The 16,896-nt window shown below is 37.4% G+C and overlaps 1 protein-coding gene across 11 annotated transcripts in view; it reads left to right on the forward strand.

The window, feature by feature from the left end:
* Positions 1-623: 623 nt before the first annotated feature.
* TFDP2 (transcription factor Dp-2) overlaps positions 624-16,896 on the forward strand; it is a 152,646-nt gene continuing 136,373 nt past the window's right edge. For 3 of the 11 annotated variants that reach the window (XM_081072979.1, XM_081072989.1, XM_081072984.1), the window contains exon 1: positions 628-918. The gene's annotated coding sequence lies outside the window, so the exon portion shown is untranslated. Of the gene's footprint in view, positions 919-16,896 lie in introns of all 11 variants that reach the window. The other 8 variants (XM_081072983.1, XM_081072980.1, XM_081072988.1 and 5 more) reach the window with 5 other exon arrangements.

The following is a 16,896-nucleotide window of genomic DNA, read 5'->3' on the forward strand; positions in this document are numbered from 1 at the left end:
TCAAAGAACCCACATTCCCAGTGATCTCTCACCCACTGTCTGAATAATTACAGGGTGCCCCACACTTGGCCCCACACGTGGCCTCACAGTCACTCTTCCCTATTCCCTTCCTCGCTGATCCCCAGAGCGGGGGTGGGGGGGTGGGGGGGGCGGAGTGAGGGGGGAACCCATCAAAAGCCTGGGGTCGGAGATGTAATCATCTTAGTTCCCCTCTTTCTAAGAGAGATGGGGTTTTCCTGCTTTGGGCCTGGGGGGGTGGGGGCGGATGGAAAAGTCAAGATTCCCACGCAAGCCCTGGGGAGTGGAGGGGGCGAAGGGCGTGTCTATAAATTTTAGGCCTCAGGCCTGCAGCCCGCTCAGGAGGCTGCTGGCGAGCTTGGTGCCGAGGTCACTGCAGGGGACCGACGGGGCATCTCCGCCGCGCAGCCCCGGGGAAGGGGCAGAACGCTTGAGGTCCAGCACCTTCACCTCCCGGCCCCCTCCCCTCTGTGGGAAGCCTGGAGGCGGGGTTTGTTTACTCCTCGCACGCACCGCCGGCCCGGCCAATCCGTGGGAGCGGCGCCTTACGTCATTCACGCCGCGGGCCAACCGGCGCTCACCGTGCTGCTCCGCCGCCAAAGCTCGCGCGGGGGAAGCGGGGCAGTGCCTGGGCGGGTGAGGGCGGACGGAGCCGCCTGCGATCTCGCCTGCTGCCGCCACCGCTGCTCGGCACGCGGGGCGCGCCCTGACCCTTTCTCTTTGGCAGGCTCGAGGGCGCGCGCACGGTGGCGTCCCGGGGCCTCGCCCGCCAGGATCTGGACTGGGCAGGCCGCGCGGCGAGTGTGAGTCCGTCGGGACCGGGCCCCCGCCGAGGACGGGCACCCCAGGCGCGGAAGAACAGCCCTGCGTGGCCGCCTGGTCCTCTGCAGCCGCACGGCGGTAAGGCCTGGGGCGGAGGGCCTCTGGACCCGCCCGGCGTGCTCCCGGGCAGCTTTCCCTCCCTGCGCCTCGGGGCCCCCGGTCACTCCGAGTCCTATCTGTTTATTCCCACGCGTTCTCCCGGTCCTGCCCGAGTCACCCGTGACTGCCTGGAGGAGAGTCGGAAATCACGAAGCCCCTCCACCCCCACCCTTGGAAATTGGGGGGAGGCAACGTCCCTGAGTCACGCCTCGTGGAGTAGAGGAAAGGCTGCTTTTTACTTTTTCGGTCTCTTCAGGGGAGAAGGGTGGCTTCTAAATCTGGTTTTCTGACTCCCCCCCTCCCCTCCCTTTCGTGACCCACACCCCCCATCTGTCTCTACCAGGTGTTTTTGAGTTCCAAAGCTGTGTGCTCTTGGAAGAACCTCCTATGCCCCACGAAGGAACTTTAAAGTAGAGGATTCTTTTTTGGGCCCAGACTCTTTTGAGAAATTCTAGAGAGCCAAGGTCCCTGTCCATAGAAAATATAAAGGTTTTTGTAGGGTCTCGCAGAGAGACAGTTCAGCTAAGTGGATGGATGAGCGCTCAGAGCGCCTCTGGTGTTACCTTGCATTGGGTGATCTCAGTTTCTTCATCTGTAATATAGTAATATTTGCCTATTCCAGGTGTTGCGAATAGTACATGGACTAAGCAGTGGAATGCATTTGGAACAAAGCTCACAATATATTAAGTGCACTTCATGAGTTAGGCATATTTATTATTGACAGCTATGAATGCTGATTCAGAAAAGTTCCCTGTACTGTTTCTCTTTTTCTGTTGAAACAGTTAACAGGCTCATCCCTTTCCATATTCGCTGCTGAAGCTCCTTTTGGGCCTTTGGGTACTTTTCCTCATTCTATCTCAAAGGGCTCAGACTCCTTGTCCCACTTACTTGCTCTCTTTTTAGTAAGCCAGTAGCTCATTCTCTTCCTTCCCCATGCTCCCCCAAACCTTAGTTTTGTGTTTTTTCATTGGACTTTTACAAGCCTAATTTTTCTGGGCACTTTTTTCTTAATGGCTTGAAATCAGCTTCACCTAATAAATATAGTTGAAGTTATTCATCTGTCCTCTACACAGCATAATCATGACCCTGTCTCATTTAGTTGATCTGATAGTGGATGTTGCTTTTCCATTTTATTGGTTAGTCTATAATTTAGCTAAAGCTTTATCACTATCCTATTACTATAATAAATCTTTAATAGCAGTATCCATTCTCAAGTAGCACCAAAGAGAAAAATCAAATGCTTAGAACCTGGATTCTATCGTACTTGTGTACTGGCTCTCAGAGCGTTTGTTATTTATTAGAACATCTTGTGCCTGGAACTAGAGTCTAGTCTAATGGCAGACATGGTGTCTAGCACTGTTCTGGCAGGACAGTTGCAGTTTCAGAAATGTGGCACTTATATTCGTTAATAAAGGCTCAAGACTTACTAAACTCCTAACACTTTAGTTCTTTTGAGTTCTATAAGAGAGAAAACGGATTTTTCAATGTAATACTTTAATTACCATTTTGTGATCATGTGACTTTCCCCCCAGCTGCTGTAAACGTGTAGTCCACTGGCACCTTCAGGTTTTTCCTTTGCAGCCCAAATTCTTAACTGTCTGAGCTCTGTCCTCTCAATATAACTTGAAATTGGATGTTCAGGTGTGTTTATCCTTAATGTGGAAAGTATTTGTGGATGAAAATGATACACTAAAACATACCCTAAAGGATTCAAAGATTGTTCTTTATAATTAGGAACTGAAATGTGAATATACATTTGCCTTTTTTTTTTTAACATGATAGAAAGACTGGCTTTGTCTTCTTGCTGTTGGTAATTTATGTTTTATGCATAATATATGAGTTACTTATATTTACATAGCACTTCACCAATTTTAAAGCCATTTTAGATACGTTAAAGTTTTTAGGACATGGTGAGGAGACAGACTAAGCCAAAATTAAATTCATGGCAAGTGAATTAGAACCTAAGTATTCTGACTTCTAGTTCATTGTTTCTTGGTCTGTCAGTCTTAACAGTTAACCAGGAACAAAGGATGGAGAGGGAGGGTTTAAGATGATGTTTTAAAAGAGGAGGAAATTTCTAATTTGAGCACTAAATATTAGATATTGAGGAGTAGTATATTAGCATCTTGTTTTTTAATTTTAAACTTAGGGCTGTTTCTTTTAAAGTTAAATAATAAGCCATACTATCTATGAACTTAGTCAGTTTATATTGTCGCTTGACAAACTTGACTTTTTTTCTGACTTTGTCATCATATTTAAACTCTTATTGCAATATGTATCATAATATATCTCAGAAGAAACTAGAAAGCACAGAGTTGAGAGTTTTTTTAGATTGTAGAATTTTAAGTTGTAATGAATTTTAAGAATTATTAAATATACTTGCCTCCTCATTCTTGACCTTTCCATTTTAATCTGGGATAGATGATTCTAGGGTTAGAGCATGAGTAGATTTAAAATTAGACTTTGAACCCTTGGAAATCGTATGCAAAATTATATGCATTTCTGTATTTTTCTGGAGAGAAGATTCATAGTTCAATAGTTTCTAAGGTAAAGAAACTAAGGTAAAGAAACTATTGTAAAGAAACATCTGTAAAACTCTAATTTTTATAAAAATTTTTTCTTTTACTGAACTAGATGTTATATCTTCACTGGTTCAAGTACTGTCTCTTGTATATGTGGGTTTCCAGATATTTGAAGATACTTGTATTCCACTGATTCATTTCATCTCTAGACGCACTATTCTCAGTCTTTAATTTTTTCTAATGATTTTATTGTTTTGATTTGAACATCCTGACAATACTGATGGGTTATTTGTGGATTTGTTTTATTCATCCATATTCTTAAAAGTGTGGTACCCAAAATTAGATATTAACCAGTAGAAAAGACTATAAGTTACCTCTGCTTGTAAAACATGTACTTTAAGAGGAGAGTTGCTTTTTTGGCAACCATATCACACTGTTAATCCATAATAATATCCTGGTTAAGATGAACTCGGGCTGGCCTACTTGGGTTTAAATCCTGGCTCTACAATCTAGCTGGGTGACCGTGAGTAAATTATGGGAACATTTTGGGCCTCAGTTTTCTCATCTGTAAAATAGGGTTTATAAGAGCACCTATCTCGTAGGGTTTTTATAAAGAATAAATGAACACGTAAAGCATTTAGAATGGTCTCTGGCATTTAAGTGCTATGTGTGTTACCTATTATTATTGATCTTTTAATCGGCTAAAATTCTTGAGTTGTTTTGTCCATGCTTTCCCAATTCCTTTTTTCCCCTCTTCTCCTGCCTCTCTCCCCGGCCCCCACTCCGGTTCAAGTCGTTTCTCAGTGTAGTTGTATAGGACACAGCTCCCTGGCCCTTGCTGGTATCATGAGTCTTGCGCTCCCCCAGGTTGAAGCTGCTGGTTGTAGTCAGCTCGGCAGCTCGGCAGCTCTTGCCAGTTGTCCGTTGCTCATGGCAGCCCAGCGCCAGGGAGAGCAGTTGTTCACACTCTTAGCTGTAGAGGGCGCTGCTCACTGGCCCATGTGAGAATCGAACCGACAACCTCAGCATTAGGAACACAGCGCTCCAACCACCTGAGCCACCAGAGGATAGCCTAGAAGCAATATCCAATTCTTTAATAGGATATTTTTTTTGGTAGGACTTTATCTGAATTAAATTTTATCTTGTGAGATTGTTTCCAGTCTGTTGACTTTGTTGATGTAAGAACATCCAAACCGATAGAGATTTTTTAATAAAAATTTATTTGAGCTAAACAGAGGATAGCCTAGAAGCAAGATCTCAACAGACAGAAAAATGCTTCCCAGAATGAGTTTTCAGCTTCTTTTATGCATTTGGAATTAAGGAGGGAAGGAAGATTACACGAAGGTGGGAGAGAGTGGGAGAGAGCAAGGCAGGGATTGGATTACAGGACAGTTAACAGGATTCTGTGCTCTCTTGAGGGTGGTTTTGCTTGAGGGTTCTGCAAAGAGCCATTTCAAACGTGTGTTAACTTAGATGCACAGAAACAATGGACAGGGCTTGCTTAAGGCAAAGATAAGTGATATGCCGGGGGCATGACTACCCACTGTGACCTGCCCAGTTAGGAATTTGTGACAGATCACCTGGTAAGGTTAGTTTTTGTAGAACCCCTTTATCATCCACAATTTAAAGAAAATACGTTGATTTGGTCATCCAATCTTATTAAAATATTGACTAGGTAGATCTCTTGCCCTGCTAGAGACTTCTTTTCATGTTGATTTAAAAAAATCTCATTCTTTGGTTCAAGTTGTTCAGCCAGTTAGAAATCCAGCTAATTTATTATTGTCCATCTCAAATTTTCCCAAGTTTTCATAAGGAATATATAAGGAACTTTAACAGTTGCCTTCCTAAAACCAGATACTTTTCTATACTTCAGTTTTAAAATCCTGTCAGTTCAATAACTCAGGAAAAGAGCATTAATCTGTTACTATATGTCCTTAATGGAGCTACAGGAGTACCTCAATTTTCCAACGTCTTCGTTGATGAACATTTCGGTTTACGAACACCATAAACCTGGAAGTAAATGCTTCGGTTTTCGAACACACCTCAGAAGTCGAACATGTCACGTGGCTTCCACTGAGAGCAAGATCCTGGGGCCTAGCTGTCGGCTGTTTTCGAACGTTTCAGAACTCGAACCGGAATGGATTACGTTCGAAAACCAAGGTACTGGGGGCTGGCCCGGTGGCTCAGGCGGTTAGAGCTCCATGCTCCTAACTCCGAAGGCTGCCAGTTCGATTCCCACGTGGGCCCGTGGGCTCTCAACCACAAGGTTGCCGGTTCGACTCCCACAAGGGATGGTGGGCTGTGCTCCCTGCAACTAGCAACGACAACTGGACCTGGAGCTGAGCTGCGCCCTCCATAACTAAGACTGAAAGGACAACTTGAAGCTGAACGGCACCCTCCACAACTAAGGTTGAAAGGACAACAACTTGACTTGGAAAAAAGTCCTGGAAGTACACACTATTCCTGTTTCCCTTCTCCCCCCAAAAAAAAATCTTTAAAAAAAAGCCAAGGTACTACTGTATACTGGTTTCCAGGAGCAAATGTTGGTTATTACTTTTTCTATGCTCACAAACTTCTCTCAGTAATGATTCTAGAATCTTATCTAGAGTTACATTTAATTTCGCTGATCAATTGTTGGCAGGATTCTCTTTCTCTTTTTTTGAACAGTAGCACTATATTTTCCTGTTTCAGTCTTCTAGCAACCTCTCCTATTCTCCATAGTTTCAAAACAATTGCCAACAGCTGCATGGAAATTTCATCTAGAGCTCTGTATACCTTGTTGAACGTTTACTTAGAGCAATTGGGGAGTCTCTTCAATCTTCTCATCCATATTGAGCTTTGGTTTCCACTAATTCGTTGATTAAATTGATCAAATGCCCATTTTTTTGGGCAGGACCCCAATGCTTGTTTCACCCCATCCTATCTGAAGAGAACTTTTCTTGATAGAGATGCTTAAAGTGAAAAGGTAATCCACTTCGATTGCTCTCCTTTCCCAATGTTGTTGCCGTTAACAACAGTCTGCGCCTCCCTTCCTTCTTTTCTGCACAACAGTAATAGCTTACATACTATTGACCTTCCTTCTTCCAGTCCTTTTCTGTCTCTAGTCCTTACGCATTGCAGCCAGAGTCATCTTTGTTTTAAAATGCAGGTATCTCTTTAAAGTCTTTTCTTCCCCATTGGAATAATCTGTAATGATCTAATTAGATTTCGATTTTGAGTACTTTCCAACTCCTTATGCTGTTTTCTGTTTACTATCCTTTTAAATTCACCATCCCCCACCCACTTTTTTTTTTTTTTTTTTTTTTTACCTTCCTTGTTCTTAAGGGATGATGTTGAACTGTCAGCTAGATAGTAAGCATGGGTGAGTCACTCAGTAGACAGCCATGGAGAGCTTACTGTGTTACAGGCATTGTGAGGCCCTGAACTAATAAAGGCGTGTGACAGTCCTCAGTCCTTAAAGAATTCTAAGTGTGGGGAAAGTAGTTTGAAGAAGCCCAAAATCTTTTTTTTTTGAATACTCGAAAGCATACTAAGTTTATTTAACAGATTCCTCTTTACTTTAAAAAGGAGCCAAATATGTTGTTATTGAAGAATGAGTTTGTTAAAGTGACTAATTCAATTCTATTTAAATTAAATCATTTGTAAAATAACAAATAATATAAATGTGGAAAAACAGTATGTATTTCAAAGCTGCCAAAATAAAATGTTTAATCAAAACTGGAAGCACCAGTTTTTCTTTTACAGTCCACTTGAGAGTGAACAATTCAAAAACCAATCTGTTAGTTTTCTTTCATAGCATCTTTGAAATTGTGGTGTGATATAAAACTACCTATAAAAGAAAAGGATCTATTAGATGCTGTTCAAAGGAGAGAGAGAGATGATGATGATGATGATGATGATGATGATGATAATGATGATAAGCAGTTGCTGTAAGAACCTATACAACTAACAAATGGTAGTCAATCAAATGATTTCTAGGTTAACAGAAGTTTGGAAAAGTTGTCAGATAAGTATACTGTGCACTAAATACATTTTTTGTTCTGAAGTCTTTACAAGTAGGAAAAAGATTTTAGCATAGTGATTATGTATTTTTAAGTTGAATGAATTAGTAGTCAAAGGTAACAGAGTACATTACCTGTGCAGGCGTTCTAACAAACATAAACTGAAACTCTGTGAGAAATTCCATCATATCATGTTTCCTCGAAAATAAGACCTAGCCGGACAATCAGCTCTAAGGCATCTTTTGGAGCAAAAATTAATGTAAGACCGGGTCTTATTTTACAATAAGACCCAGTATAATATAATACAATACAATACAATATAATATAATATCGAGTCTTATTTTACTATAGTCTTATTTTACTATATATATTATAATATAGTATAATATAAGACTGGATCTTATATTAATTTTTGCTCCAAAAGACGCATTAGAGCTGATTATCCGGCTAGGTCTTATTTTTGGGGAAACATGGTATAAGAGGACTTTTTAGAAAGGGGTCACTATATACAAAACTCTCTTCCCCATAATGCATTCCGAGATGAGAGAAATGATAAGGAAAGTAAGGTTCTAAAGATACTATTAGCATAAGCAGTTCATTGAAAAAAAGTGAAATCATTTTTACAAAATGTAAAAAACAAAACCCCAAAAACATTTTCTAGGATTAAGTAACAAGATAAAGATTCATAATCTGAGTACTTTGCATTCATGAATTTCTAATGGTTTACTTTAGCCAACACCTACTAGGTGATACAGATCTCAGTCCTCCTCAAAAGTGTGACATAGGTTTATGATTTTTTTCTTTTTATAAGTGACACAAGTTGCTTTACTGGGACTAGAAAGACAGTAATGGCAGAGCTGGGGCTCAGACATGAATCTGTATGACTAGTCCTAGCCACTCCATTATGTTACGTTACTAAACTATTGTCTTAGGCCTGCAGCACTCATGCAAGAACCTAAAAGTCTTGAGAGCTTCTTAGTTGTTTAGTTTCTGGGTTGTTTTTTTTTTTTGTAGTGTGTTGTGAATTCATTCAAATATAAGTGAGTGATTTGAAAATTAGCCATTGTTTCTGATTGATCATCCTTTCACTAGTGTCACTGTTTAATATAATTTTAAAAATAGACCATTTTTGTGTAACATTATATGTGGTATCTTAAATTCAGCTGAATTTCAGTTAATTGGTTAAATCATGATTATGAACTGTGTGAATCTATTACACTGACTGGTTTACTGTGAATAAAAACAAGTACATACTTAAGATGTTAACTTAATGTCTTGGTAACAAATATTTTGATTTTATCGTAAGGTCAATATTATGCGCTACATGTCCTTTTGACTTGTTCAAAAATTAAATATATATAGGCTAAAATAAAAATGGGTATAATGAAATGATGTCAGCTCTTAAAATTGTGATGAAAGAAAAGAAGCTAAAAGTATTCCAAAAAGTAAGAAGAGTAAAAATATAATAGCAAATAACAGTGGCAGTGTTTACTGTTCCTCTCAGAGCACGAGCACCATTTATTTCATAGGCCAAGATGCTGTGCTTAATGATGCTGTGTGCATATCTGGTCAACTGAATTCGCAACAAGAAAATAAGTGTATTCAAAAACAAGAGTGACGGTACATACCTTGTTATCAAAGCAGAAAATATAGCACAAAGGGATTTTTTTTCCTCTTCATCTTTAGTTACCTGCACATATTGAAGCAGTCTCACAAACTACTCAGTGGAGCTTAGACTGGCTCTTATCTGTCTATCTACCTACCTACCTAGCTACCTACCTACCTAGCTACCTACCTACCTATCTAATTTATCATAGTAGCAAAGCCTCTAACTTACTTAATTTTTTTTCCCATTTGTGTAAAATTCACTCTAGTATTTCACCCTGGAAAGAAACAGTTTGACTCAGATTTGCCTTTAGTGAAAACAGAGAACTAGTACATTAATTTGACTTTTGATATTAATATATGTAACACTTTTTATGATTGTTTTTTATCATCTTAACTACCTCAAGGGTAGAGTAATTCTCAACCCACCGTCTAGTTATTTATTAGGCCTCCTATAATAATGCAGAAGATGAAGTAATTTTTCATGTTGTGACTAATAGCAACTTCGATGAATTTTGCATGGTTAATCTGCATGTATCTTAAGTAACCAGGTTTTGTTGAAAAATTTTATGTCCAATATCGTAAACTCTGACAGTTTACATTTTCTAGTGCTCGGTGTGTGTGAATCTTATTGTGTCTAATATTCCCCATTAAGACATTCCCTACTCTTAGTCTTAGCTCTTGGTTATCTTGCACAAATTGCACATTTCCTCAAGAGGCATATAGGAGATCAGGTGCTAAGGATGAGGAAATAAAGTAGGCCAGTTGTGTTTTCTAGACTCTTCTGGGCCTAGGGTCTCAAGTTTGCCTTTCTGACTTCTTGTATTAATATTCGGCTGTTACCAATTACAAAATTTTCTAAAAAGTTTTCCTCATATTTTTTGTCCCACTCTCCAGAGGTAAAAACCATATTTAAAGAATGCTTTTTATTGACAGATGATAGATTTAAAAATTGCACTTGATTTTCTCTAAGTAACATCTGTGTAACCAGCACCCTGGATCCAGAAACAGACCATTACCAGCGCCCAGAGTCCCTTTTCAGTTGTGAACCTCTCTTCCCTAAGGGAACTATTCTGACTCCGAACAGCATGGATGGTAAAACCTCCGTTAACCATATCTACTTTTATTTCACTTGACGGTTATCACTCTTAATGGTATAATTATTGCTCTATTTCTTTGTAAAAAAAGCTTTTTATTTTGAACTAATTTTAGACTTACAGGAAGTTTGCATAAGCTGTACAGAGTTTAATTATATTCCTTAGCCCATTTCTCCTAACGTTAACATTTTACATAACCATAGTGTAATTATAAAGAGCAAGAAATTAAAATTGGTCCAACATTATTGACTGAACTCCAGACCTTATTTCAATTGCACCAATTTTTGTACTAACGACACTTTTCTATTCCAGGATTCTATTCAGGATCCCACATTACGTTTAGCTGTTCTCACTCCATAGTCGTCTCTGTTCGCTAACAGCCTTCAGTTTTTCTTTGTTACATGTTCTTGACCCTTGAGGAATGCTGACCATATATTTTTCGCAATGTCCCTCTATTTGGGTTTATCCAGTGTTGTCTCCGATTGGAGTGCAGTTACGCATTTTTGATAAAAACACCTCAAAAAGTGTTGTTGTATCTTTCTGTTTTTCACTGGGCGTTTTATCAAGGGGTTCATCATGTCGTTATGTTTTATCATTGGTGATGTTTACCGTTGTCACTTGATTAAGTTGAAGGCTGTTTGGTCTCATTTGTTTACATTTAAATCTCTAATCATTTTAGAGTTTATTCTTGGGTGTTGTATGAGATAGATATGATTTTATCTTTTTCAAAATGATTACCCAGCACCATTTATTAAAAAGTTTATATTTTCAATTGATACAGAAAAGCATTTGACAAAATTCAACACCCTTTCATGATAAAAACACCCAGCAAACTAGGAATAGAAGGAAACTACCTCAACATAATAAAGGCTATATATGAAAAGCCCACAGCTAATGTACTCAATGGTGAAAGGCTGAAAGCTTTTCTTCCAAGTTCAGGAACAAGATAAAGACGTCCACGTTCACTAGTTCTATTTAACATAGTGCTCAAAGTCCTACCCGGAGCAATTAGGCAAGAAAAAGAAATAAAAGGCATCCACATTGGAAAGGAAGAACCAAAATTATCTGTTTACAGACAATATGATCTTATATGTAAAAATCATAAAGATTCTACATACACAAACCTGTTAGAACTAATAAACAAATTCAGTATAGTTGCAGGATGAAAAAAAAATCACACAAAAATCAGTTGCATTTCTAGTCACTAGCATAGGAACAATCAGAAAAGGAAATTAAGAAAACAATTTCATTTAGGATAGCATGAAAAAGAATAAAATACTTAGGAATAAACTTAACCATGGAGGCAAAATACTGGTACACTGAAAACTAGAAAACATTGCTGAAGGAAATTAAAGAAGACACAAATAAGTGGACAACCTTTCTTCATGAATTTGAAGATTAAATATTGTTAAAAATGTCAGTAAACACAAAATGATATACAGATTCAGTGAAATTTTTATCAAAATCTCAATGATGTTTCTTTGCAGAAATAGAAAAATCCATCCCAAAATTCAAACAGCATCTCAGGGGATCCCAAAAAGCCAAAACAATGTTGGAAAAAAAAACAAAGCTGAAGGACTCACACTTCCCAATTTCAACCCTTATTACAAAGCTACGGTAATCAAACAATGTGATACTAGCATAAAGACAGACATATATTTCAGTGGAATATAATACAGAGCCCAGAATAAACCCTTGCATACATGGGCAAATGATTTTTGATGAGGGTGCCAAGACCATTCAATGGGGGAAAGGATTGTCTTTTCAACCAATGATGTTGGGGAAACTGAATGTCCACATGAAAAAAAATGAAGTTGGACCTTACTTCATACCATATTCAAAATAAAGACCCTAATCTTTAAGAGCTAAAACTAGAAAACTTTTAGAAGAAAACATGTGTAGTAATTAATTACATTGGATTTGAAGTCTTATTTGTCTTTTTTGTTGCTTGTCCCTTTGGTGTCATTCTCTGCATTCTGCATGCTCTTAAGATCTCTTTATTTTTAGTGTTTTGCTGTGTCTGGGTGAGTTTTTTTTTTTAATTGGAGGTCATTGTGATAATCTGAATCTGAGGATTTTTTAGGAAATCCTTTTTCACCTTAATTTCCAGAGTCTGGAGCTAGATAGAGATATTTTTTTGTCTTTTCTTTGCTGGTGGCTGATTACTGCAGGTCTCTCCTCCCCACCCCCCACTCCATCTTTTCAGTGAAAATGTTTGAAAGGGGGTGGGAGCCTCAATTCCAACTCTTGACTTCACGTGGTTCCTTAAGCCTTGTCTCTTGTCACTTTAGAGCCATTAAAAGCCAAGCGTCTTGGTTATTTATATTGACGAATTCCTCCATAGCAGCTGAAAACTTTGTTTTCTTGTCTGCTCAGCATTCGAGAGAATATTTATTTTAATTTATATAACTGATGTTTGTTAAGGAAAAGTTTACACATCATTTAGTTCACTATATTGCCAGAGACAAAAGTATTGTTTTTTTGGATATAATTTCCTACCATTTTTCCCCTTTTACTTTTCTGGAATTTATTTTTAGTTGGACATTCTGGATTGATGCTCTAATATTTTTCAATTTTTAAAAAACTTTTGTTCTGCTTTATGGGAGATTTCTTACCATTCCTTTGCTTTCTCTCTTCCTCTCCTCACTTCTTTTTTTTTTCTTTCTGTTTCGTTTATTAATTCAGTCTACTCCTGTTTTGTTATTTGGTCTCTTCATTTCAGGTTAAAGGCTTTCCTCAATTATTTAGTAAACTTTGGTCATCTGTTTGGATTAAAGAGTGAGGCAGTAAAAAGCTGAGTAAAAACTCTGTCCATGGGAGTTGTTAACTGTAAGTCTTTTGTTTAAGTTTTTTCAATTACAGTTGACATTCAGTATTATATTTGTTTCTGGTGTTATAGCACAGTGGTTAGACATTTCTATAACTTACGAAGTTATCTCCACGATAAGTTTAGTACCCCCACCTGACACCATACATAGCAATAGCAATATTATTGGCTATATTCCCTATGCTGTACTTTATATCCCTGTGACTATTTTGTAACTATGTACCATTTGTACTTCTTAATCCCTTCACCTTTTTCACCCAGCCCCTCACCCTTCCTCCCATCTGGCAACCATCACTTTGTTCTCTGTATCTATGAGTTTGTTTCTTTAACTGCAAGTCTTAACACTGGGTGATTGAGTGAGTGATGGTAGGTCTTTGCTCTTGGGTCAGATTTCCCATGGAGGAATCTGCTAGACCCCTGCTTGATTGGCCTGTTTTCTGGAAGCTGATTTGGGGAAGAGAGGTGAAGTCCACTATTCAGCATGTAAATCTTCATTTCATCTCTGTGGTATGATCTGACACACAACACTTGTGTGTACCTGGTTTCTACATCCTGTCTGGTTTCGTGTTTTAGGAAGGTAAACCACTTGTCTTTGTTGGGGTGCAGGAGAGGCAATTTCTTGGCAACATGGTAAGGCTTCTGGGTGAAAACTTCTGTATTCAAACTTCATCATTTCCTATTTTCAGCCCCAACTCAGGCCCCTACCTTCGATTCTTAAGCCTCTCTGTTGTGCTTGCTTTTTATTGGTTTTATACCCACCCACACCCTCACATGCATGGCATTTGGCTCATTCTGTTTTACCAAGCCAACTACTATTCAGCAATCTTCTAAATGGCTTCAATAAGGCTTTATTTATGTCTCTCATCAGCTGATCTCTCCTTTCATGTTATTATATGTGTATATGTTTTATGATGGGTTTATCTTTTTTTAGTCCATCGTCATCATTTTAGTGTAGTTTTTGGAAAGAATGGATATAAACTTGTGTGTTCATCTTTAACACAACTTTACAATACATTTTAATTATGTTATGTTCACTTAAAAATAGTATTATTATAAACTCAGGAATTTCTTCTAGCTTCTCTTTCCACTTATGTTTATTTCAGTTTCATATCATGGCTGAAGAGTAGACGGATAGGTAAATATAGGCGAGAATGCAGAAGGGCAACAAGAGAGACAAAGAAGAGGAAAAACAGGTTCCTTACTAACAAAGGACGGGAGGCTTAGGTATTGGTACCAGTGAGACTTGAATGTAGTGATATCGCCACCTTCTGGCTTTTTAAAAACTGTGTTTCTAGAATTTTATCTGGGACTCCCACATGTAGCTGGCTAACTTGCATTATGTGTCAGATTTAGTGAATTTGGTCTTGTTTAGTTGTTCTCTACCCTGTCGCAGAAAAATACTTTTCTTTATACAGGATTTGATTATAATATAATAATTGTGTGTTTTCAAACTCCTTAAGAGAGGATTCTATCTACAATATTACAAAAATCATACCCTGTCTCTCTAAGCTCAGATGATTATTTCTACTTAGACTATGGAAACTGAAGTATTGTTTCTGTATGAGGGAAAATACAGAATATTTTTTGAAAATACAGAATTTAAACAATTAAGTTAGTGTGTTATATAGGTAGTTTGTGTTTACAGTATAAAGGGTGTAAGTAGCTCATCCTACCATTTCATTAAAATTAATCAAAGAAAAGAAATGTGTTCTTCCCACTCTTTGCCATATATCCTGCCAGTTCCTTTAACTAAGACTTAGTCCTTTTATATGAATGCTAGTGTGGTACACATACTTCTCTATAACTTGCTTCGTTTCACTGGACAGTTTATATTGAAGGTCATTCTATGTTAATGAGCTCCCTCATTTCTTTTTCTAAGCCATGATTTGTTTAACTAGTCTACTGTTGGTAAACAATTAAGTTTGTTTTATCTTTTGCTATAAAAATGATACCTTAGTGGACCCAGCAATTCCACCCTGGGTATCTATCTGAAGAAAACAAAAACAGTAATTGGAAAAGATATATGCACTCCTATGTTCATTGCAGCTTTATTCAAGACAGCTGAGATATGGAGGCAACGTAGGTATTCATAGATAGATGAATGGATAAAGAAGATGATGTGGTGTGTATGTGTGTGTGTGTGTGTGTGTATATACTGTGTTTCCCCCAGAATCATACCTAGCTGGACCATCAGCTCTAATGCGCTTTTTGGAGCAAAAATTCATATAAGACCTGGTCTTATATAATTTTTGCTCCAAAAGATGCATTAGAGCTGATGGTCCTGCTAGGTCTTATTTTCATGGAAACACGGTATGTGTGTGTGTGTGTCTGTGTGTCTGTGTGTATGTATATGTATATATGTGTTTGTGTGTATATATATATGCATATGTAATGGAACGTTACTCAGCCATAGAAAAGGACGAAATTTTGCCATTTGTGACAACACAGGGGGACCTAGAGAGTATTATGCTAATTGAAATAAGTCAGACAGAGAAGAATAAATACTGTATAGTTTCTGTTGCATATGGAATCTAAAAAACAAAACAAAATATAACAGACACAGACTTATAGAGAACATACTGATGGTTGCCAGGAGGGAGGTGGGTAGGGGGATGGTTGAAAAATGTGAAGGGGAATAAGAGGTACAAACTTCCAGTTATAAAAAAGATAAGTCACAAAGATGTAATGTATGTACAGCATAGAAAATATAGTCGATAGTGTTGTAAACTTTGTACAGTGACATGATTACTAGATTTATTGGCAGTGATTACTTTGTAAGGTATGTTGAATAAATGTTGAATGTTGAATAAATGTTGAATAACTATGTTGTGCACCTGAAACTCATAAAATATTGTATGTCAACTCTAATAGAAAGTTTTAAAAAATATATCCCAGTATATATATATATATATATATATATATATATATATATATATATACTGGGATACTATGGTGTCTTTTTTTACATACATGTGCATATTTTATTTTTATTTTTATATATATATATATATATTTTATTTTTATTATTATTATTTATTTTTATTATTATTTATTTATATATATATATTTTATTTTTATTTTTATATATATATATATATATATAGTTACACATGACTGTAGAAAAAAACTCATAATATATGCTTTTATAATTTATATATCTGGTGAAGTTACCTTCCATAAAGATTGTACCAATCTTTCTACCATTAGATCGTATGAAGAAGTCTGGTTTTCCTCATTTTTTTGAATACATGGTACTGGTACCAATATACAGAGGGTGCCAAAAATATGTATACACATTTTAAGAAAGGAAAAACTATTGAAATTACAATACTCAATAGACACAGAAAACAAAAGATGAATACAAGTCACGTTTGACTTCTGCAATTATAAGAGGTGCCCAAAGTGGTTACCATCAGCATAATATTAATACAGTTTTTTCCTTTCTTAAAATGTGTATACATTTTTTGTCACCCTCTGTATATTTTTTATATTATTGCAATTCTTTTATTTAGTCTTTTACAATTATTAAAAGCAATAGACTTTAAATTATTCGTAAGAAACATATAAAATTGTATTATGAAAAATTCTACTTGGTTTTCTTAAACTTTTTAAGAAAGATTTTTATTAAAATACAGCTAACATACAGTATTACTCATGTATTAGTTTCAGGTGTACACCATAATCTTTAAACATTTATATACCTAAAGAAGTGATCACCATGATATGACCAGCAACCATCTTACACCGTACCACGCTGTCACAATATTATTGGCTATATTCCCTAAGCTGTATTTTACATCCCTATGACTTGTTTTATACCTGGAAATCTGGACCACTTATTGCCCTTCATCTTTCTCCCCCTTTTTACGTTTTTCAATAACAGTTGACATTCAGTATTATTTTAT

The sequence above is a fragment of the Rhinolophus hipposideros genome (genome assembly GCF_964194185.1).
Source record: "Rhinolophus hipposideros genome assembly, chromosome: 14".
Lineage (NCBI taxonomy): Eukaryota > Metazoa > Chordata > Mammalia > Chiroptera > Rhinolophidae > Rhinolophus > Rhinolophus hipposideros.